This window comes from Pseudopipra pipra, chromosome 15, assembly GCF_036250125.1.
Source record: "Pseudopipra pipra isolate bDixPip1 chromosome 15, bDixPip1.hap1, whole genome shotgun sequence".
NCBI lineage: Eukaryota > Metazoa > Chordata > Aves > Passeriformes > Pipridae > Pseudopipra > Pseudopipra pipra.
In genome coordinates, this window is record NC_087563.1 from 17,424,669 (window position 1) to 17,447,967 (window position 23,299).

Here is a 23,299-nt window from a genome sequence, read left to right on the forward strand (position 1 = left end):
CCGGCAGTAGCTTCCCTCATCCTTCCCAGTAGAATGTGAAGTGGGTGGCACTTTCCTTTCAAGGGATTAATGCAATCCCCATCCCCCTCCAGCAGCTTCTTTAATTGCTTCAGGCATCCCCTGTGTTGGGAAGAGGTTGTAACTACCAGTGTTTTACTGCAGAAATTAAAAAGGTCAGGTCCGAGGGTAACTTGTCTTCTGGGCACATAATCTCCTTTCTTTTTCTGTGGTTGTGTTTTTGTGTGTGTTCGTTTTGGTTTTTCCTTCTGCGAGGCTGAGGCAGCAGAGAGAAACTGAATAAATTAAAAATATTATAATAAATATATAAAATATAAATATATAATATAAATATATAAAAGTATAAATATAAATATATAAATATAAAAATATAAATATAAAATATAAATATATAAATATATAAATATATAATATATAATATATAATATAAATATAAAAATATAAATATATAATAAAAAGATAAAAATGCAAATATATAAATGTAAATATATAATATAAAAAGATAAAAATTTAAATATATGAATATATAATATAAATATATAAAAGTATAAATATAAAATATAAATATATAATATAAACATATACAAGTATAAATATATAATATAAACATATAAAAGTATGAATATATAATATAAACATATAAAAGTATAAATATATAAAAAGATAAAAATACAAATATATAAATGTAAATATATAATATAAAAAGATAAAAATTTAAATATATGAATATATAATATAAATATATATAAATATAGGTGTTGCTAAAGGTGAAATCTGTGTAGCCCAGATGTCCAGCATATGTGTGTGTTTGGTCAGACTTCTGCCACTCTTCGTGAAGAAATGCAGTTTTATTGGACTCCCCTCGATCTCAGACCCAGGGAGGGCTCTTGGCTGGGTCAAGGTTGCTTTGAGATGCAGAAGAGCTTTTTGGCATCCTGGATGTGGCGACATTGCAGTCCTGCTCTGGCTCTGGGTTGTGATGTAGTCCATTACAGACACACAGATGGAATCCAACCGACTGGATGTACCTCTAGTCCTGGTTCAGAGAAGAATTTCTCTCCAGAGTTTCCTTCCCAGTGCAAGTCACCAACACCTCTGAGAACTTAAATAGGGCAGTTTTGGAAATCAGGGCTGAGTTTGTAGATCCTGGGGGTGCTTGGAGAACATTCCTCCAGAGCAGTGATGGGTTTGGAGATCAGTGTCTCAGGACACCACATTCCCAGGCTGAGTGAGGCTGGTTTCTTGTTGCCTTCACAGGATGGCTGAGACTTGACTTTCATCTGAAAGGGTGAAACCATAAGTTTTTTCAGAAGTGAATTCAAGATAATGAACTTCTCTGTCAGAGGCTCGTTAGACCCACAGCTGGTATGGAGAGAAGGGGATGAAAACTGGGGGAATTAGGATGTACAGATAAATTTGGATGCCCAGCAAGGCAGTCTGTGAATAATCCAGGCTGCCTGAAGAACTGCAAACTCCTCAGAAGTCAAAAAAATGCTAACAAACGTGATAAATACATCTTGGCCACAAAAGCCTGTGGATTTGCAGAGCTACCTGGGGATTTTCAGCAATGATTAAGTATCTTCTTCTCTGGAGTTATTCCTCAGTAGTGCCTATAAAATAATTCAACTAAAGGCTCTTTCACAAACGTCCTCAGTATTAAAATGTGCACAGAGCAGATACCACTTGGTGCCAGGAAAAAAAAAAATAACAGGGGGTTTGAAATGTTTATTATGCACACAAAAGGATTTATTGTAGATTTTGTGATAGGTTATGAAGCGATTTTAATATTCAGGCCTTTTTTCCTCCCTAAAATGGTAATTTTTGTAGATAATGGTTTTTACCCGAGGAAATGAGATGATTGAAAAAGATTTGAGGGTGTGGGGGTTTGTCCTTGTCCACTCAGACCTTGGTGGAAGGTTTGGCTTCCTCTCGACAAGCTGAAAATCTTTAAAACTTAAAAATATCTAATAGAAACCCCCCCAAAGGTGAGAGCTCAGCAGACTTACTCTATGCCTGCTTTTATCATCCCATGCTCAGGGATGATCCAGGATGATTACAAAAAGAGCTTTTGGTGAAAGGAGGGGCAATCCTGGTTTACATTCTTCAGCATTTTTCTTTATTTCGGGACAAAAGGTTTGAGTCCTTTAGATTTAAAGCAGACGCTTTTCTTTCAAAGGGAACAAAGCCTCGATTGTTGTCAAGTGTGAAAACATTCTTCCTTTTTTTAGCTGTGGATGAGTGTAGTTAAACCGGGAGGCTTTGGCTTTCCAAAGTGTCAGGATTAAATATGCTGGAGAAATTCAGAACCTGCTCCAAAGCCCATTACAGTCTATGAATGGCTTTCCTTTGACTTCCATGGGCTCGAGATCAGCAGTAATTACAGGATCTTTTAATTGCTGTGGTGTGGAGGGGAGATGCCTCCCTGACTGCAGCTGGCAGCCACCTTCCAGGGATGGATGGAGACTGATTTCCTTGTGAATTGAAATGGAAATGGGTGCAGGGCCATTTTGTGCCTGGATTGTCCAACTGGTGTGCAAATATTAACCTTTTGGACTAAAAATAATTTTTTAATCAAAAACCCCCACCCCTCATTCTGGGAGTTGACTAGAAGGTGCAGGAATATTTTTCTTAATTCAGTTGATATTTGGCTCTAAGGGGGTCAGACAGTATCCACCTGGATTATGCTCATGCAGTGGAAACTAGAATATGGGACAGGATGCCAGGTTTTGTGTTGTGCTCTAAAAACAAACAAACCCTCAACCAGCCATAAAACCTGAGAACAAAAACTCAAAACCCAGCATGTGATAAACAGGCACAGGATTTGAATGTTCTCCATTTATGTTTTTCTGTTGAATTAAAACTGGGGGGGAAGATGGAGCAGGAAGACCTTTTTTCAGCTGTTGAGTCTTTTCCCTTTTCCTGAGTACAACTCTCTGCCCAAGCATCTGTAGAGGCTCACGAAGCACAGAGAGCCAGGTCTTCAGCAGATACAAATAAGCAAAGCTCTGCTGGATTAGTGGACACCTTTGCTTTTTACTAGCCCGAGCACTTAAAACTTTTTAATTTGTTTTTGTGTTGACTGCAATCATCCATTCAACAAATTAGTGTCAAAAGATGCTTTGGAAACCGTTCAGCCAAGAAATGTTCAAGCAAATTGCTTCTGCTCTGACCATATAATCTTATTAAATGAGATGCAGCCCTAGATTTATTCAGACAGGTGACATCACACTGCTGCAATGATGTGAACTTTAACTGCCTGGTTTGAATTAAAAGGCTGGCACCCCTCTGAATTTTCACAAGCTCTGTGGTGTGGCTATCCTGTTTGTAATCTTTATTATAGATACACAATCCTTGTTGTTACACTGTATTTCCTAATCACAGTGAGGAGAAATAGAATATGGCTTTTTTTTCCTTTTCCCCCTGAGATTTCCCAGGTTGCTGTAGTTTTATTGGAAAGCAGTCAGCAATGGTAGAAGATCCAGCCAACAGCTTCAGAAGTTGCTCTCCTCAGACTCTTCAGGAACACAATGAAGTGGCTGTCTGTAATTACCTCTGTACTAAATCCCCTCCTAAGTTCCCGTTCTGTAGTTTTTTTTCCTATTGCTGGAGTCCAAGAAATTTGGTTTTGTTCCTTAAGGCTTGGTCAAACCCCTCCAGAATCAGTGGCTGTGCCTGTGTTGCTCTTCAGAAGCAGCTGTACCCCCAGGATCCTGGATGTCTGTCTGTCCCAGCTGCATCCAGATGGCATGATGTGTAAATAAATATTTGTGTGTATATGTTCTGTAAGTGTTGGGTGTTCAGAAACACACTGGCTGTGTCTTCAGGACATGCCTCAGAAGTTCAAAGGACAGGTTTTACATTAAAAATACCTATTTCATAGGGTCATAAATTGGCATATTTAACAATTACTCAGTCAAACAAAGTTTTGTCTCTGTCCATCTCAGAGCTGCTTTATTTTCATAGAAATCTTTTTTATCTCTGACTTTTCAGGGCCTTGCTATCAGTGACTGCCAATCTGTTACCCAGGGAAGGATGTTTGGGCCAAAATATTAATGTGATGTTTAGTTCCTGTATTTCTAAGCTGGAGAAACTGCAGTTCCATCTCTCAGCAATGGTGTTTAATTATAACTGGGCATATTTTGTGGTTGTAAGTGATGTGAGTTAACAGAGGGAGTAAAACCTTGTGGAGTGGGAGGAACCCCAAATAATCAACACATTAGGCAGCATTAGGCACAGCAGTAAATTAAACAGGAATGCAAATGCTCCTGGGCAGTTTTACTGTTACTGTTGGTGCTGCTGGAACAAACAATGCTGGTCCTGCTGGTCATGTTTGACTCAGAAATGACTGTTTGCTGCTTTAGGAGGATTCCCTCTGAAAATGTGGATGCAGCCATGGTTTAGCCCAGCTTTGCCAAAGGTGTAGGAAGCCCATGCCCAGCTCTCTGGCTGGTGGAAGCAGAGTTAAGGTTCTTTTAAATGGCTCCATAAGTTTTTGTAGTGAAGTACTTTGGGGCATGAGGAGGAATGAGTTCTGTTCATGGCAGAATGGGCAGGACTGTTCAGTAAGTAAATAAAATAGTGTGTGGCTTTGCTAGAGCAGCACAGTGATGGACCTGAAGGAGTTGAAGTGAAAACTTCTGGAGCAGCAGGAAACCAGGAAAGCTGTTCCCAGCAGCAGGTGGGACAAAGGAGCTTGTGGGCAAGCTTAGGGAGTGGCCAGACTTCAGTTCCTGGGGTGGGAAGAGGGAGAAGGTGGAGAGGAGCCAGAAAACTGAGACCTTGTAAGGATTTCCAGGGATGTAAATCCATAAAATAACATATATATGTATTCCATCCCAGCATAGTTGATAAATAAGGATCCCCAGTGCAGAGTGTGAGGCTGGATGTGCCTGAAGGCATCTCTCTTTTTCCACCTGAAAGCAGAACAAACTGTGCTGATTTGGCAGCTGAATAAGCTGCTCCTGCTCTTGGCTTCTGACATCCCTGGGCTCCACACAAGCTTCTCTACTTTTTCCAGCTGAACTGGGCAGTCTTTTGGAAGGTGCCACTTTGCCCTACATACCTTGTTTTGGCTTCTTCACCTCCTCCAAAGCACTTTTCTCCAGCTGACCCAGAGCAGTAAAGCAGGGCTGCTTTGCACTGGTCTTCTAAGACAACCTGTCTTAAAGGACAAGAGGAGATATTTTCAGACAAATGGGCTTTTCTTGACTTAAGCATCTTTAGCAGCAGCCAGGTTGAAATCCACAGTGAGATTTGAAGTCTTATGGGGTGTTTTTTGGGTGGTGCATTGCTCTTCCTATGAAATAGTGCTTTTTTTGTCCAGCCACATAACTCTGCTGAAATGCTGTTGTTACACAGAACATTGCATGAGGTAGAAGCCCCTCTCATGGAGGGGCTTGCACATGACATGGAGAGGTGCAGATACACTGGAAACCCTGAGTTTTCACACCAGCTGTAAAATAAACTGATTTGTAAGGGTTGAATAAAAAGCTGGCAGCAGATGTTTCTGATAATGGCAGTATAATGTAATATGCAAATATATACTCTCCAACAAATCAGTTTATCCAGCATGTCTCAGAAATTAGCAGAATAAGTAAACTCAGACTTTGAGCCAGAAAACCCAAAGTCCAGGATCACTTCTGGGTCCTGTCAGGTTTTCGAGTCACAGTTTTTGAACATGCTGCTGGTCTGCTTAATGTGTAAGAGAGTGGTGTATTTTCAATTTCAGACTTATTAGGTTTCAACATGCCATTTCTTCCTGAACTGAGCTTTAAGCAGAAGGCAGAGCAATTAGGTTAATATTTTCAGAGCTTCAACTCACTGCTCCAATATGAGATAAAAATAAGAGAAATTACCCTCTCGGTGCTCTCTTAGTTCAGGCACTCACAGGGAGCTGAGCTTGTCAGCCTGGCTGAGCCCAGCTGGAGGGGGGGGGGGCTGTGGCAGGAGAGGCTCTGAAGGGCTCTGGGGTCTCTCCTGGAGGGGAGCAGGGCACTGAGGCCACACCAGTGCTCCTTGCAGGACTTACCTGTGGATCTGTCAGATTTATTTTTCCACCACATCCAACTTTCATCAAAACCTGCGGGATCAGAGAATCCCAGACTGCTTTGGGTTGGAAGTGGCATTAAATCCCATCTCATTCCACCCCCTGCCATGGGCAGGGACACCTTCCACTAGCCCAGGTTGCTCCAAGCCCCATCCAACCTGGCCTTGGACACTTCCAGGGATGGGGCAGCCACAGCTTCTCTGGGCAACCTGTGCCCGGGCCTCCCCACCCTCCCAGCCAAGAATTCCTTCCTAACAGGATGTGGAGAAGGAACTGTTCAGGTGGTTGGTGCTGTGCCCATGTCCCTGGCTGCTGCCATAGCAAGTACTCTGTTTAGATTAGTGGTTTTCAGGGGTCCCTGCTTGGTTTGGGAATGTTTCCTTTGGACTTTACATTCCTAAGCAAGATTTCAGATCAGTAATTAGTGTGTGTCAGTATGTTTTTAATAAGAACTTAGGAGCCTGTGAAATGGTCCAGTTGTTCTTGATACTCGGGAAAGAAAAATCTACTGTGGGTAAGGTAATGTAATTACTTTTCTAAAGGAGTTTTTATTATGCATCTAACTGCACATTTACTGTACTTGATAGACCCAAATAAAACCAGAACAGAATGAATAAGCCATTTTGGCCCATTGGGTAAATAACCCAGCTAAAGCATTTATAAATATGTATTTAGTCAGCAGAGCTGATTGGCTACTCTGCAACTGCTCCAGAGTCTCAGTAATCCAAGTTTAATAGCCTTCCATAAATATTTCCTTGTTTGTCACGAGGCAGGAGTTATTTATCCCTGCCATGCTGCTTGCTTGTTGTGTTTGATGAGATCTTTTGAAGAACAGTAGAGAAGTTTGTTGTTTTGCACAGAACAGGCAAGGCTTGGGCACTGTGTGTGTTTATGGAGCAGCACGAGGATGATCCTCATGTTTTGTCCCCTTCTCCTCCTTGTCCTTGCCTCTCCCATGCAGGTGGTATTTTTGTCATTCCTTCTGCTGTTTCAGTTTTGGGGAGGTTAAGATGAAGTGTCCCCAGTGCTGTGACAGCCATTAGGGCTGAATCTCAGCCCAGCTGCTTGTTCTGATTGAGCATAGAACTATTTCACTTCTATCATGAAACTCCCCCAGTAACCAGAATAAAATCAGTGATTCTGGACCTCCAGGCTTCACAGCTGGTTCCTTCCAAAGGCATCAGTTGGATGCTGGGTTTTGATTTTGTTCAGCCCGTCGGTGAATGTGCTTTGTCAAAGTTATCAGCGTGTCTGTTCCCGGGCTTTGTGTGCTCAGTAGTTGTTGCAAAGGCCACAGCTCAAACCCACCTTGTGCAGCCAGCAGATAATAGCATAAAGTTATGCTCTAGCTTGGAAAATAAAATATAGAAGGAAAAAAAAAAAGTCGTGTTTTCCATCAGCGGAACTGGAAGTTTTTCAAAATGTCGCTTACAGGATTTCAATTTAGTTTCTCATTGCAACTGCAAAGCAGGTGCCAGTGGCATGCAGTGCCCCTGCTTCTGGTTTAAATTCTGTGATGTGAATTGCCTGTAATAGGTTGGTTTTCCTTACTTTTCATATCTGAATGTTTTAAACAATAACTTTGCTCTATGCTATTGAAGTTAGATTATTTTTTTAATTATCCTTTCTAGGCTTTCTGGTTTGTTTTCTATACAATTCTTTCTTTGTTAGCCATATTTACTTTTCCAAAATTGTTATTTTTCCTTAAAGTATGTAATAAGTCATATTTAGCTTTTAGCCTCACTGCTTGGGGAGGCTGGACCAGTGTGCTGGCTCTGGATGCTGGTTTTGGAATGAGCAGCTGGAGCCATAGAAAAGCTGGAGAGAAGGCTCATGTCATTCTTGTAAAACCAGTTTGGGTTTTGCCATCGTGGGGGTGAACTGGCCAACCTGGGCTGCAGAGTTTTGTGCTGGATGTAGGACTGTCACACCTCCCACTGAGCAGCTGGTCTCAAAACCAGTAAGGAGCAAGTCCTTACTGTAAGGCACAGCATGGGGAATAAGCCAAAGCCCTTACAAGTACATTAAATTATCCTGGAAGCCCTGACTGCTCCTCAATACTACAAGGCATCTTAATTAGAGAGAAGTCTCACACAGAGGTAGCAACAAAGGAACAGTAGAGAGCCTCTCTTTTCCATTTGGAAATATAATAAATGCTTCCTGCGTGGGGAGCTTTGCATTTGGACAACACCTCTAAATATATTCCAAGCAGGTCAGCTGGGTTAGAGGCAGTGCTAAGTGAGCATTTTTGGGAAGTTACACAGTCTGTATTATCACTGGGTCACCCGAATGTGTCCTGGGAAGTGTGGAGATGCTGGTGGAGTAATTGGGCTCTGAGTGAACTTGAGAAAGATTCCTGTTTGAGCGTGAGACAATGCTGAGAATGACTCTTTACCCTCTTTTTAATGTTCTCTCAATATAAAGAACATCAGGAGAACAAATCCTGCCTGATCTGTGTATCAGGCATTGCAATTCCCTCTTCAAAGGCAGCGTGTTCATCAGGCCTTATTTATTATAGCTGAGCTGTGTTCCCTCTGATTAGATGACCCCATCATCGTTCAGGCGTCTTTATCTGAGCACCCTCTAGTATTCTAAAACAGAAATAATACTTACAGCTCTCTGTCTTTGCTTTCACCCCTCTGCCTTTCCAGCAGGCAGCAGCTCTAATGTGATTATTTTGCAGGATGATGTTTGTTCAGTGGAGAGTGAGAGGCTGGTTGAGGGAACAGCAGCGCTGCCCTCGCCGAGCGCTCTGACAAACAGGCATTTTTCTCTTTGGGAAACCTGTGGGATTATTTCCAGTTCCAAATGTCACAGCAATTAATAGCAGGAATGATACAAGCAAAACACGTTATGTTGTATTCATTTAGCAACAGGAACATGATGGAAACCATTAAAAGTGTCCAAGTTATTTTCCTTTGCGTGGAGGAGCTGATACTGGCTCGGTCCTTTAACAGGGGAGTTTCTGTTGCACTTCTCTGATTTTGCAGCAATGATTTTCAGCTTTTCCATAAACCCAGCATGCTGTTCAGTCTTTCAGTGTATTCCCACAGGACAGGAGGGTTCCTGGCAGAGCAGCAGTGGGATTCCTTGCAGGGAGGAGCGTGCCCCTAGTGCTGATGTGCCAACGAGCACGCAGCGGGTGTTGGACCCTCTGGAGAGATCCAGCTCCAGCAGGAGAGCCATCCATACCCCACTGCTCTGGCAGTGGGACCTAAGCACAGTGCACTTAATTTAGACATTAAATCTTTTTCTTAGCACAAACAAACACTCCTCTGCTGCCTTAAAATTCTCCTCGGCAACTTCGGGGATGGAGCTTTTGTCTGCAGGTCTGGCTCGGAGAGGGAAGGGATCCAGGAAATGTGGAATTGTCCAGGCTGGAAAAGGCCTCTAAGATCCTCGAGTGCAGCCCTTATCCAGCACCTCGTGTCCCTGATTGCTCTCCCAGAGGCCTGTGTGACCTGTGCTGGCTGGGCACTGCTGGGGTGAGGGCTCGGCGTGTCCGTGCTGCTCCCAGGGCTTTAGGGCATGGAGTGGTTCAAGGCAGTTGGTCAGAACTGCTCTGTCGAGTTTTCAGTTGAAAGAAACAGGCAAAAACCCATCCCCAAACTAGATGGCTTTAGCTCACTTGCAAAATCCCATCTCCAACATGTGAAGAGGCACCCCGTGGCTTTACTTATAGCTAAAGTCCGTAGAAGCAAGAATAAGATGAGCTACTAATTATTAAAACTGGGATTTGTGCTGACTTAAATACAACAAAGTTCTTGTACTATTTTGGTTTACTTCTGGTGAGAAGGAATGAGTTCAGATTTTGCTTCTTCATGAACACAGATGAAGCTGAGCACTGTCTAGATCTACAGTGAAATAAATTCCTCACCATTGGATGCTACACGTGCTGCTGTAAAAATAAGTCTTATTTTCCACATACCGCCTATACTAGTATTTCTTTTTTATTACTGGAAACATTGCTGGTCCTACCACTGTTTTCCTACAGGCAGTGCCATGTGACCAGAAGAAGACCTGATGTTTCCATGAGCTACAGGGAAAGTTTTCTAAAGCCAAAGGGTTGGGTTTTGTTTAACAAGGTTCAGTTAGTCCTTGAGAGAACACGCAAACTTTCTTCTTTAAATTCAGATAAAAATCTGTTTTCTGTGCTGGTTATTTATCAGGCACTAGAATATGAAGGTCAAGGTTTGTAGGGAAAAGAAATATCTTTTACTAGGCCAACTGTGAGAGAAGGAAATTTGGGAAGCTACTGAGCACAGGAGCTGTTCATCAGGTCTAGAAATTAATGGCAACTGTCAGATAGTGGATTCACTCCCTTTATTCTTGAACAGAGTTTGCTGGTTTTAAAGTTACTGTAAACACAGTCTTTTTTACTTGCTATCAGAATCTAATGACGTGTGTTTGCCAGCTATTAGGATAAAAATGGCTTTCAGGTCTCTCAGCCTTATCTCCTTTGTCTTTTTTTTTTTTTTTTTCAGTCTTTCCTTTTTGGATGAAAAAATGAAAGATAACTTTGGTGGAGAGTTTCGTGTGGTGCTGACTGTAGGACTTAGATAAGAGTGTGATTGGGGGTACACTGTAATGGGGGGACAGTGGAGTCTGAGATGAGCATATTTACTTTTTGCTTTATTTAATTTGTAGCTTAGAATTCGGACTTGCTAGTTTGGAATTTTCTTTTTGCTGTTGGCACAGATGGGGTCATCCTGCTGTGAGTGTGCCCTGGGGTCAAGCTGTCAGTTCATTCTGTCTTGAGAGTGGGGCCAGGAGTCACATCTGTGCAGGGGTGCCGTGCCATAAGGAGTGCTGCCACCTCCCTGCTGTCACATGAGATGGCTTTGATTGGATATTAGGGAAAATTTCATCACTGAAAGGGTCGTCCAGCCCTGGCACAGCTGCCCAGGGCAGTGGTGGAGTCCCCATCCCTGGAGGGATTTAACAAATGTGTAGATGTGGCACTTGGGGACCTGAGTTACTGGTGGTCTTGGCACTGCTGGGGATGATTTTGGAGATGTTTTCCAGCCCAAGTGTTTCTCTGCTTCACGTGTGGGCACAGCTGAGTGCCCAGTGTGAGGCACAATTCTGCAGTAGCTGTCTGGGGAACTGTTTTGCCCAGAGTTAGATCTTATTTGGGAGTTGGGTTGTCAGAAATTAAAATTCATGGAGCAGATGCTCAGCCCAGTGATGTCTGGCAGGGTGTGATGCTGCATTCCCAGATCCCAGCTCTCTGCCCGTGGATGCTGTGGGTGCAGCTGGCACTGAGGGGTGAGGGGTTTGGCTGCAATTCCCTCCTTGTTTCTTGCCCCAAGACCTCATTCAGGATTTAATAATAATTAATGCTGATAGGAGAAGTTAAAAAGTTATCACTTCTTCAGTGATGCATTTCCCCCCTAAGATTTTCTCCTTCTGCATCCTCTGGTAGGAAACACGTGAAAACAGGGTTCACTGGAGTGCAAGCATCACCAAAGCTGGTATGATTTCTGAGATCAAATCAGCTGGAAACTAATTATTATAATATTTAACTTTATAATACTGTCACAAATGTCAATATCTTGTAATCTGGTAGTCAGGATGTGCCTTTTTCATGAGAGGGGTAATGATTCCTTTAGGTCTTGCTACTGCCAGTGGGAGTCAGTCATTGGTGCTGATCCAGCCCTATTGACTCTGAGCTCTAAATAATTAAATTTGTGTGCATACATTAGGAAAAAAGGCAAGAAACTTAAGCAGCAGAATATCCTGCAACACTGGAGTGTAGCTTTGAGCATTTTCCCTGTGACTGGGGTCACATAGTTTGCAAGAGAGATGTGAGCCCCCGAATGGGATGGGCTGGTGTTAGTGAGAGGAGCAGCCCCACAATTATTTGTGTAATTGCATAATTATTTGTCTGGAAAAGTGATGTTTTTTCACACGATGAGAAGAAAGCTCTTCTCTCTAGGTGGGACTAATATATAGCATGTTTTCAGTGTATCTCCTGGAGGAGGAAAACGCACGGGAAGGAACTTCTGCTGCTGTTTCTGGCTGTTGTTTGTATTTTGTTGTTAAGATTTAGGAGCACAGCAAAGGGGCTGATGTACTGAAGGGCTTGAGCCATGACCCCTGTCCCTGACATGCCGTGTCTTACTAAAGCTTTTGAGGAAGCAAACGAAAATATCATGAACTAGACTCTGCTGGTGCCCAAGAGGCTCCATCTATTCTGGTATTTCCAGCAGCAGAAGCAAAGAAGAAATTTCTGAGAGTGGTTAAAAATAGCCCTATTGATTCCTGGAGCTCTGCTAATCTGAGTGATTTCTCTGGGCACAAAACTCATTGGGTTGCTCTTTTGTGCCTTTGTCGTGGTTTCAGTGGGGGAATTTGTAAAGGGAGGGAAACACCAATTGATCTGATAGGAGTTGTAAGTGGGAACACAGGCACAGCTTTGGAAACAGCAGCAGGGAGGTGCTGGCTCCTCTGGGATGCTGCTGCTCCAACCTTTGTCCTGTGTCAGCACTGCTTGTGCTGAATGTTTGGATTTACTGCGTTCCCGTGTGTTATTTCATCAACAAATTGCTTTACTTTGGCAAGTCAGGGTGTTACCAATAAACCTGTTGTTTGGTCTTAATGGGTTTGGAGGCCCTGAGATGTATCTTGACTACCGTGAGTCTAATACCTAATTATTATTATTATTATTTCCTAATACTAATTATTTAGAAATAATTCACACCATTTTGAAAATCACAGGAATTTTTGGTATATTTTTGTTGATTATTGCATATTCTTGGATGGATTTCAGCGTTTTATATTGAATTTTATTGACTATAGGGTTTTTACCCTCAAAGCCACTGTGTTATCTTAATCACAGCAAGTAACTTTTCTCATGTGTGAAACGGGGATAACACTGAGTAAAGTTAGAAACACTGCGTGGGGTGGTTGGAGTATTTTGGTCTCTAAAATCAAGCTCTGTGTGTGCCAGGGATGTGCTTTGTTTTCTGCTCAGGTTCAGTGGATGACACTTTGTGGGTGGGTGGCAGAGGCAGGCACAGGAAGCTGCTAAAATCACTGGTTTGATAGTTGGGTCAGAACTTGGCTGACACTGGTGTGGGGGGGTTGAACACTCCTCAGCAGCACATGCAAGGTCTGCAGGACACATCTTTCCTATTGAAGTTATTGAGACAGGAGGGCTGGGCAGGCTGACACTCAGACTCTTGTCCCATGTGGCAGGACCACAGTTTGCCCACCAGAAGCCCCGAGAGGTTCAGTGCCCTGTGGGACCTCAGGTGAAGGCCATCATCTGCTGTGCTCCTCTGGTCCTTCACCCAGCAGAGCTCCCTTCCCCAGCACAGTTCCAGGCTGATGCTGTCAGATGTCAAATCTAAAATTACATGGAGACTTAGGTCTTTGGGAACCTAATTAAAATGTCTCTGGTTGTCACTGTGCTTGCTCTGCAATCCTGCATCAGGTGTGGGTGGGCAGGGAAAGGGATTCTTCAAGTCTCTTCAGAAAGAGCTTCAAAGCTCTTCTCTGGAAGGAAACTTAGTGGCTGAAGAAAAGTTCCTGGGATCCCATGGGAAAGCAGCAGCAGAATGGAAAGGCTGCCAAGGACCCTGCCTGCTGCAGGGAGGGGAACTGGGCAGGAGGTGCAGGAGGGTGAGAGAGATCCCAATTTCTATCCTATAACGAATAGAAAAGGTGAGAGGGAGGAGTGAGTGGAACAAAAGAGAACCAAGTGCTTGGAAAGGCCAAAGCAGGTCTAGTCTGGTTTACAGATCTAAATCCTGATTCACTGAGTTGCTCCTGGAGGTGAGGCAGTCAAGCCAGGAGCCTGGGAGATGGATTTGCTCTCTGCAGAGGCTGTTTACTGGGCAGCTGCTGGGGCATGCTGGTACTTTCCATTGTTTTTCCTGTGTGCATATTTGGAGTCAGTGGCTTTCCTGTTGAGGAAAGAGAAAACTTGACATCCCAAGGTGCACTCTGAAAGGAAAACCCAGGGATTTTAGCATGGCACACCATGGCAGGTGTTGGCATCCCTTTAGTGCTGAAAGATTGCTGTCTGTAGGGTATTACTGGCCTCACTTCTGCATGGAAAACTGTCCTCCTGGCCCAGATTTCCCTGGAAGCCATGGCCTTTCCCCCCCCAGCGTTGCTGTGGGCTGGGTGTGCTGGGGGGCTGCCATGGCTCCATCTCCAGCACAGCTCTGGGAGTTGTGTCTGGGCTGTGCTTGCAAATTTGGCCTTTAGCTGCTTTGCTGCCCTGATTTGTTGATGGCTGGAGAGATCATGCAGAACATACAGAGGGAGGCAGCTGTGTGCAGTGAATAGTGATGAAATGCCTGAGCCAGCTTTGAGAGACAGCCTTGGGGTGGGGGCTGTGTCCAGAGCCTCCCTGGGGCAAGGGCTCCTTAAAGGGAAAGAAAAAGGGACAGAATTCAACATCTCAGCACCTGCCTGGGTTAGATGTTACTGTGCCCCTTCCAACAACCCTCTCTGTATTTCCACCCCCAGAATCACAGAATATTCTGAGTTGGAAGGACCCACAAGGACCATCGAGTCCAACTCTGATCTGAGCAGCCCATACAGGGATCAAACCCTCAGCCTTGGCAATATCAGCACCAGGCTCCGACCAGCTGGGCTGATCTCAGGGACTGGAACAAACAGCACCAAGGGTGCTGGAGTGGAGTTAGAGAGAACTCCCTGTCAGACTGGGTATGACTTTCCTGCTTAGCTGTGCTGGATTATTTTGGGTGGATGTTTCTGTGGTGCAGCCCAGCCTCCAGTGGCTTTGTAGCTCGTGATACACAGCTCTGCAGAACAGCTTCTCACAGCTCCCTCTGGGGAAGGCAGTACTTTCCACTGAGCAAGAGATGAGATTGCAAGGGCTGCACTTACCTTCCTTAAAAACAAATAAAAACCATTTTGACAGCCTCAGGTAACTGGGTGTTATCCTGGTACTTTGTAACAACTTTTTTTTGAATAGAGGGAGGCTTTGTTAATACCATAGTACTGGAGCAATACTCTGCAGCTGACATTTGCAAAATCTCTTCAGTTTTGTATTTCGTTATTTCAACAGAACTTACTTATCCCTGAAGGTTTTGCTTTGGTTTGAAGGAAAAGCAGATGTGTGTACGTGTGATCCAGAGTCCTGAAAGAAGAATATGAGTGTGCACACTTGCTTTTTTCTTACAAATAGGAAGTTCAGACAGAGAACAAGTCTAATTTCGTGACTGTCTGTGCTCTTCCATTCAGTTAAACCAAGAGACCCCAAATCCTGGGGGTGCAGGAAGCAGGGATTGGGAGGTTGTGGCTGCATCCAGTGGGAATGCAGCAATGCTGGAGCCAGGGAGACATGGCAGGGACCCACCTGCTCACCACAGTGTCAGCCCTTACTGTCCTGGTTTCCCTCCTGGTTCCTCACCTGTGGGAGGAAACCTTTACAGATCTGTCCATGGTCATGGGCAACGTGGGAAAGGGCATGGGCAGGAATAGATCCTGAGCACAGCTCCTTATCTGGAGCTGGGGAAGATTTTACCTCAAATAACTCATCCTGCTCTGTCCTTCTTATCTCTCCCTCAGCCTTGCAAAATGTGTATCACATCCACAGTGTGTCCCTGCTCGAGCCAGTTATCTGCCTCTCAACAGCTACTTGTATTTCCAAAGTTCTCTATTACTGCCTGGATTTGATTTATATATGTGTGTGTATATATATATATATATATACACACAATTATTTTGCTGTTGTGCTGCATGTGTGTGGATGCAAAACTGCCTGAGCTCCCTGCTTTCCCATGAGCTCCATCTCTCTGCAGTATTGATATTTCTATACTTGGTGATAAAATTAATTAAATTACGTTCTCTATTTATGAACTAGTTTATTACTTTTAATTATTTACTACTGCTGCAGCTAATTTGATTTAGGCAATATTCGGTTCTGTTTCAGTAACTTTTCATTTTAAAAACAAACTGCTGGTTTGAATTCATTGGCATTAAGAACCTGTTATTGATTAGTTTGGCCCCCAATTGTGTGCTGAGGGAAGAGTGGCTGTGTGCCATGCTAAGCCTTCAGACCAGAGTGGTAAGAGCAAGCTACAGTTCTTTTTCTGGGAATATTTCTTTGGAAAGTGTATGAAGACTTACAGGTGTGTAAGGAAGGTCAAAGCTCCTCAACAATTTCTGTGGCTTGAGCTTATCTTTACAGAAAAGAATAAAGGAAAGAATGCAGAACTGAAAAACTGCAACATCTCCTCCCACTTTTGTACCTCGATCACAGTGTTCACACCTGCCCTTTACTGCAGAGTTTTTTGTTGGGGATTGGTAATATCATCTCCAGTGGTGACATTGGGTCTGCTAGTCTGTGCATCTCTTCAGTTCTGCTCTCCAGTTTGAAGAGCTTAATTCAAAACCTATTAAAAATCAATTGGAAGGTTTCCTCTTTCACTTGTACTTTATTTCATGCTGTAGCTCCAGTAATGACTCACTGACTTTTCTCTGTGTCGTTGCTTTCTGCTGACTGTTCATGAATGAGAGACCAGGAGGTTAAACAGCTTCTCTCCTACCATCTCCAGTTACCTGGGATAAAAGCTCCAGGGCTGCACTTGAGAGTGGAAAAGGAAGGTCTTGTTTGTAAATTATAGTTCAAGGTCAGTTTGAAGAGTGTTCTGGAGTGGGATGGTCCCACTTTTCCATTCCTCAGTGGCACAGCTTGCATTTCATGTGTGTGAGAGCAGCTCAGCTCTGTAGTTGGTGACCTGTCCTGCCATGGCCCTGTGAGGCTGTGTCAGAGGTGAGGAAAGGACCCCAAGTTTAGAGACACAGCCCATCCCAGGCAGGGGGATCTGCTGTGGTGCAGCTCCCACCTGAGCAGTGGATGTGGGAAAAAAGCAACCTGGGCTGGTGGAAGGTGTCCCTGCCCATGGCAGAGGGTGGAACTGGATGAGCTTTAAGTTCCCTTCCAACCCAAACCACTCTGTGACTATGATTTTGAAGACTTTAATGCCAATTCTTTTGGTCTGGAGCACCTTCCCTGACCACAGCCCTTCCCTTTGGAAGTGCAGAAGGCCAACATGGTCCAAAGGTCTTGTTGGGTGGTCAGCATGGCCACAGTAGTGGGTTTGTTTGCAGCCAGGTTGAACGTGTGCCAAGCTCAGAGCTCTCCTGGGGCCGAGCTGTGGTGGTGAGTGCACTGTAGGATTGGGGCTCTGCCCCATCCATGGTCCTTGTGTTGGGTCTGGACAGCTGCAAGTTCACGTCAGCCTCAAATGCAGCATCTGCTTCCCAACAGATATAAAATGCTGTGGGTCCTCATGGTTCTCCTGCCTTCCAGAGGTGCTGGTCATCCTTTTGTCTCTTCTTGAGGTCTTTTATGGAAAAGTGAAGGATTGAGGGAGGCTTTTGTGTAACCTTCTCCTTCCTCTGATGAGCATCCCTTATTTATTCCGTCCAACAGTGTGTTGTTTACAGCACATGCAGTGATATTAAACAGCTGCCACAGCTCAAGCCAGAGGTAGTGCAGCAATGCTGGAGTGCTCACATCAAATCCCCCTGGATGAAGGGCTCTATTAAAAATGTAAGATCATTATCACTAATCTTGAAAGTGGACCGGTGCATTTAACATATATGATTATAAACTTTGAAACAAGATGATTTCATCTGGTGGAGCATCTGGGAATTGGTTTTTTCATTATCACGTTTCAGAGAGTGAAAAATCTCCCTATTTTTTCGGAGGATTTTGTGGGATTAGCTGCTGCTGTTTGCTGTTGTGTATTCCTGCAAATGTTTGGGTAATTATGCACATCTCTAATTCCCTCTGCATCCTTTTGGGGGTTTTGCTTGGCCTTGCCCAGTGATGTGCTGGGAAGGGAAAATAAGGAGAGGCTTCTCCCATGAACAGTTTGAAAAATGGTCTGGCAATGTGGGCAGGGTTTTACTGATGTGGCAAAGTGCTTCTTGTGCAGTCAATTTGGGAATAACCACACTGCCTCAGAAACACCGGATAAAGTGATTTTCGTGGATGGTACTTTTGGTATGAAATGCAATTGTAACTCTACACTGATACTTCCACTGAAGGGTTGTATTTATTCCCTTAGCCCCTGGCAGCAGGTCCTGCTGTCCAGGCAGCAGCTCTGCCCACACATTTGCAGAGGTCTCTGGTTCTGGTGATTGAAAATTTTGCTTCCTGAAGGAAGTGCTTCCTCAGATGGGTTTTAAGAGAAGTGGTACAGACAGCCAAAAGTCACTATGAGAATGTGTTTTTAGCTGGTCAGAACAGCTCATCCCAGTTTGGGTTTTCAAAGTATGACTGTTTTCTATTGTGACAACTGATCTTTTCTATTAGAATTTGAAATGAGTAAAGACTTCATTTCATCAATAACCTTAATTCCCTCTCTATTTCATACTAACTTCTGCAGGGATATCTTATTCTCTGTTTATCTGCCTGGTTGTCACTCCTTATTTTCAGGAACTTAACTAGAAAGGAGAAGCAGAGGAGGAGAGGAAGAGGTAAATAGTGTGAGGATGGAAAGGGAGGTACTGGGTGACTGGTGCAAATTCTCCACTGGGCTGGGATATCAAGCTGACCAGGGAGCAGCTTTTTGGGAGTGCTGGGTCAGGCAGGTGTAAAAGTGGTGAAAATACCATGTAATGAAAAATGCTCAAGTTCCTACTGAGAAAGGACCATGAGAGGTTTACCTTTTTTTTTTTTTTTTTCCAAAAAATAATCCACTTCTGACCAGCCAAGCATGTTTAAATTAGATCAGTGCATAAGGCTCTTAAATCACATTCTTTTATAGGATGTTTTAAGGGTATTACAAGTTTTTCTTGTGAAATTGCTTTCCTGTTTCCAGAGGTAACACAGGAGATGCTGATGGAGGAGTAGGCAGAGCGGGGTTTCCTGGGAATAAGGATACTCCAGAGAGTCTGAAAAGATGAAAGTTCAATGGGAAGTTTCTTGTTGCTCCTGCTATAGAGGGAAGATGCATCACAGTGCCTGCCAGGGGCAAAAATAGTGACAGAGAAGGAGAAACCTGTAAATAATTTGAGCAATATGAGCACATGACCTCTCATAGTGTTTTTGCCCACAATTCAAAGACACCATAAGGCTTTGCTGCTCTTCTGCAAGGTCTCAACCAGCCTCAGATCTTGGTGTCTTGAGTCTTAATGATCTTTTCACAAAGCAGATATGAGCAAAACTGAGTCTTTTCACAGACTTTTAAAACTTGATTATTTTACAAAGGTAAATTTAATTAATAGAATCAGTTGACACCTGCAGTTGAACTGGCTAACACATTCTCTCTCCTCAAATGTTTAACCTCTAGTAATTAATACTAATTTGCAGTCTGCTAAAGCATCCCTCACTTAGTTCAGCCAGGGGGTTTCTTTTGTAAGAACTCAGAGTTTGGATTTGATGGTCCTGGAGGTTTTTTCCAAGATAAATGATGCTGTGATGTAACTGTAACATCAATTCTAAATGCCCAATCTGCACTTTTACCTGGGGAGACCCAAGTTCCAGAGAAAGAAGTGTTTAATTTCTAATTTCTTAGTGGGGGACAAGGTTACTAAACCTGATTGCACAGAGCCTGTCTCTGTGGCTCCACATGGAGCTCATTCATTCCTCTAGAAAAACCCTTTCAAGTCATGTCAAAGTGAGAAATTTCGGAGCAGATACAATATGTGAAGCGATGCAGTGATTGAACACTATTTAAAACAGAGCAACTCCTGTTATGCCTCTCGCTTCCCTTTTAAGCAATTCCATCAAGAGCATTTGAAATCAATGACTTTAAACTCCTCAGTGCATCTGCACGTCTCAAGGAAGGAGTGAGGATGCTGCTGAAAATTTAAATAATGACTCTGGAAACCAATAGCAACATGAAATGAGTGCATCTGCCAGTCACTGCAGTCCCTGTGTGCAGGAGGCTTTAAAATACACCTGGCAAGACAGTGCCCTTGGTGACATTGCACATCGAGTTCTACTGCTCTTGATAAAGGTGATTTTTAGGTTGGGGTTTTTTTTTCCTGTAAGCACAAAACAGGTGATTAAAGTCAGGTGAAGTTTTGTGCTTGTACAGTGGCTTGATTATAATTTTCCAAACGTAATGGTTAATAAAAAAGATCAGAAGTAAAAGGGGATATTAATTTTACTTGGTCTGTAATATTGTGGTAGTTATGTTCAATCATTTGTAAGACAGAAGGCTGTAAAATACAACCTGTGACGAGGTTACAGTAAAACCAAACATCATCATAAATAACAAAATCCCACTGTTTATTTACTGATCTCTAAATAAGGTGTGATTGGAGTAAATATGATGGGAGACATTTAATTAAACTGAAGGAAGGAGTGTTGTAAACCTCCCAACATTGCAACGAAACCAGAAAATTAATGTACTGGCAGACCACACAGTTCAGACTCTGGAATGCATCTATAACTATGTCCTTCTGATGAATGTTTCAGTACCTCTGAATGCCTTCAAGTTGATTCAAGGACATCCAAGTGCCACAGTACCTTGCCCAGCCTCTCTCAGGGCTCTTGTGCTTATTGTCAGTGAGAACATTGCAAGCAAAGAATGTTTTCAACAAGGAGCAAACTGGCTAATACTCACAGCTCCAGAAAATGAAAATGAAGTTTGCACTGGAAGGACTGATGAGTGTACTGTCACAGATGTCAAACTGTCATGGTCTTGGTGGTAGTAAATCTTTTTCTGAGGATTGCTTCTTTTCTCTTTTTGATATTTTCAGTAAAAGTATCAAAATGCATTTTAATTGACCCAGTATTTGCTGATATGGTTCTGTCCATTCTCCTGTTTTATTTTGAAATTGCTGGATCCAGAATTGAGGGAGGATTCCTCCTGTGCCACACAGAGGAAGTCTTGCCTAGGATGCAGCTCCTGTTATAGATATTATTTGGAAGAGCTGATGAAACTCAGCCCTAAGTCTGCTTTGCTGCAGTAGAGTTTAGTTCCTGTATGCACCCTGCAGAACTCCTCTGCCTCTGGGTAGATCCCCCCTCCCTTTCTGTGTTCCTTTTTTTATTTCTCCAAGGTGTTCTGGTCAGTCATGCTCAGATTCCAGTTTCCCTCTGGTGCAAAGCTGTTCAGAGCTTGTTGTTCAAGCTGTTGTTGTCCCTTGCAGTGTCACCAGGGAGGAGCTGCTCGGGGTGCACTGAAGAGTCTGACTCTCAAATGCCTTTCACAGTGGGAACCAAAACTTGCTTTGCTGCTTTTCCAACCAGACCAGTGCCCAGTTAATGGGGAGCTCATGTGCAATCTGCAGAACTGTGTTCCTCAAAAATACCAAGGTTTCTTATTGCACACAACATGTTTGGTAGGAGTGAGGATTCACAGGAGAGGTGTCAGAGCTGAGAGCACACCAGGCTGGGAAGTACTGACTTTGTGCTTTTGGAGGACTTTCCCCATAAAATGAGCTGGAGAGGAGTTGAGGTTGGAGAACCAAGTACACTGCACAGACAGATGAAACCAGAGGCCATTAAGAGCCTCTCTCTTGAAGTGCACTTTGTGAGAGAAGTACATGAAAATCCCTCGCTGCAGGTCTGTGACGGTGTTAACAGAGCTTTGAATGACACTGTGCAGCATTGCTGCAGCCCCATGGTTTTATCATCCTTTTCCCATTATTTCCACTTCTGTGGGAACCAGACTCATCCTTTCTATTCTTCCTATATTTTTTTTGGTCACAGAGCACGTGGGATGCTCCAGGGGACATCCCTGCCAGGAGGGTGGCATTGTTGCACTGTCCAGGTCCGGGCACACGGAACCATCCCGTGCAGCCTTTCACAGCCCGTGGCACAGACAGATCTTGTGCCCAGCAATTAACTTCCCTTTCTGTGCTCCCTTCTTGCCATTTCCCTGACCTGGACCAAGGGAGATGTGCCAGCCACACCCCTGGGGAAGCTGGGGAGCACAACTACTTGTTTGTCTCTCCATGTGTATTTAAATGAGTTGGGAACAGAGCCCTTGCACTTGACATTTGATCAATAGCGCCTTCATTAAAAGTTCACTTCTGTTCATTAAAGTTCCCTTCTTAGATGTAACATGTCACCTCTGCCCAAGTGAGAAGAGGGTATCTGGGGGAGTGGGGTGGCTGCATTATTTCTTGATGTTGTGGATTCACACGTTGTCTGATGCTCCCCTCCCACTGCTGGAGTTGGTTCAGGTCCAGATTAAAACTCCACGGCTTAAGATCCATCAGCAATTTTGACTGGTACAAACAAGCTGAGCTTGAAACAGTGGGTTTCATGGAACCAAAGCATCCTTCTCTTCCCTGTCTCCATCTTCCATTTGACTTGCTGGAGAGCAGCCATGGGCATCACCTCTCCAAGGCCAGATTTCAAATTCACTATGTGTTTGCAGTGGGAGGTTTGTTTAGTCATGTTCTTTGCTTGAATCCAGTCTGTGAAATTTTACCTGATGGTTCCTGGGCATCAATGTGTGATGACCCACAGGCTACTAAACTAAGGAAACTCCTAGGAAGGCTTCAAAATATATGTTTTAAGCTACAAAGGAAGACATAGTTGCTTTCCCATAAAACAGAAAACAATCAAGCTGAATGTGAAAAAATTGGCTGAAAGCCTCTTACCAATAAAACTTTCCTGTTTGCAGTGCTCTGAGACTTCCCATTCTGTGCAAAAATGAGCTGTTGGAGGGAGGTGGTTGATCATCCCCAAATGTAAAGCTGAAATACCAGGCCCAGACTGTAGCTGTGATGTGTGTACATGCTGGAAGGAAGGGCTCAGCTTTCCCTGCTCCCTGAAGTGACTGTGCCTTGACTCATATTTATTAAGTTACGATAGAAATTCTCGGTGGCTTCTGGAGAACCAAATATAATATTAATGTTGGCAATTAACCCAGTTGTTCTGCCATGCAAAAAGGTGCGATTTTCCTCTTAATGAAAAATTTAGACGCGCTTTGATCATTTGGAAAGCGTAAAGTAAACTAATGAAGCAACTTCAGGACACGAATTCCAACGTTCCCGGTAGGTAAATACACAGCATCACTCCTCGTGGGCCCAGAGGGTCCAACTGCAACCTCAGAATAGAAAGTCACAGGAAAAATTGCAATTAAATTTGCAATGCATTCAAAGAGCTGGAAGGGGGTGATGTCAGGCTTGAAAGTGTGTCATTTGTTCTCTTTGCTGGTGCCTGCAGCCTCTGCCCCCCTCCATCAGAGACAAGCTCTGCAAGTGAGTAGAGAAGCTGGCACACAGGTGCTTTCTTGTGAATTGATGAAGTCAAGCAGAGATTGGAGATGTTGCTAA

The 23,299-nt window shown here is 43.6% G+C and overlaps 1 protein-coding gene across 3 annotated transcripts in view; it reads left to right on the plus strand.

Annotated features, from left to right (window-relative positions):
* Positions 1-23,299, plus strand: part of FSTL4 (follistatin like 4) — a 197,949-nt gene that overhangs the window by 15,521 nt on the left and 159,129 nt on the right. The window lies entirely within an intron of this gene.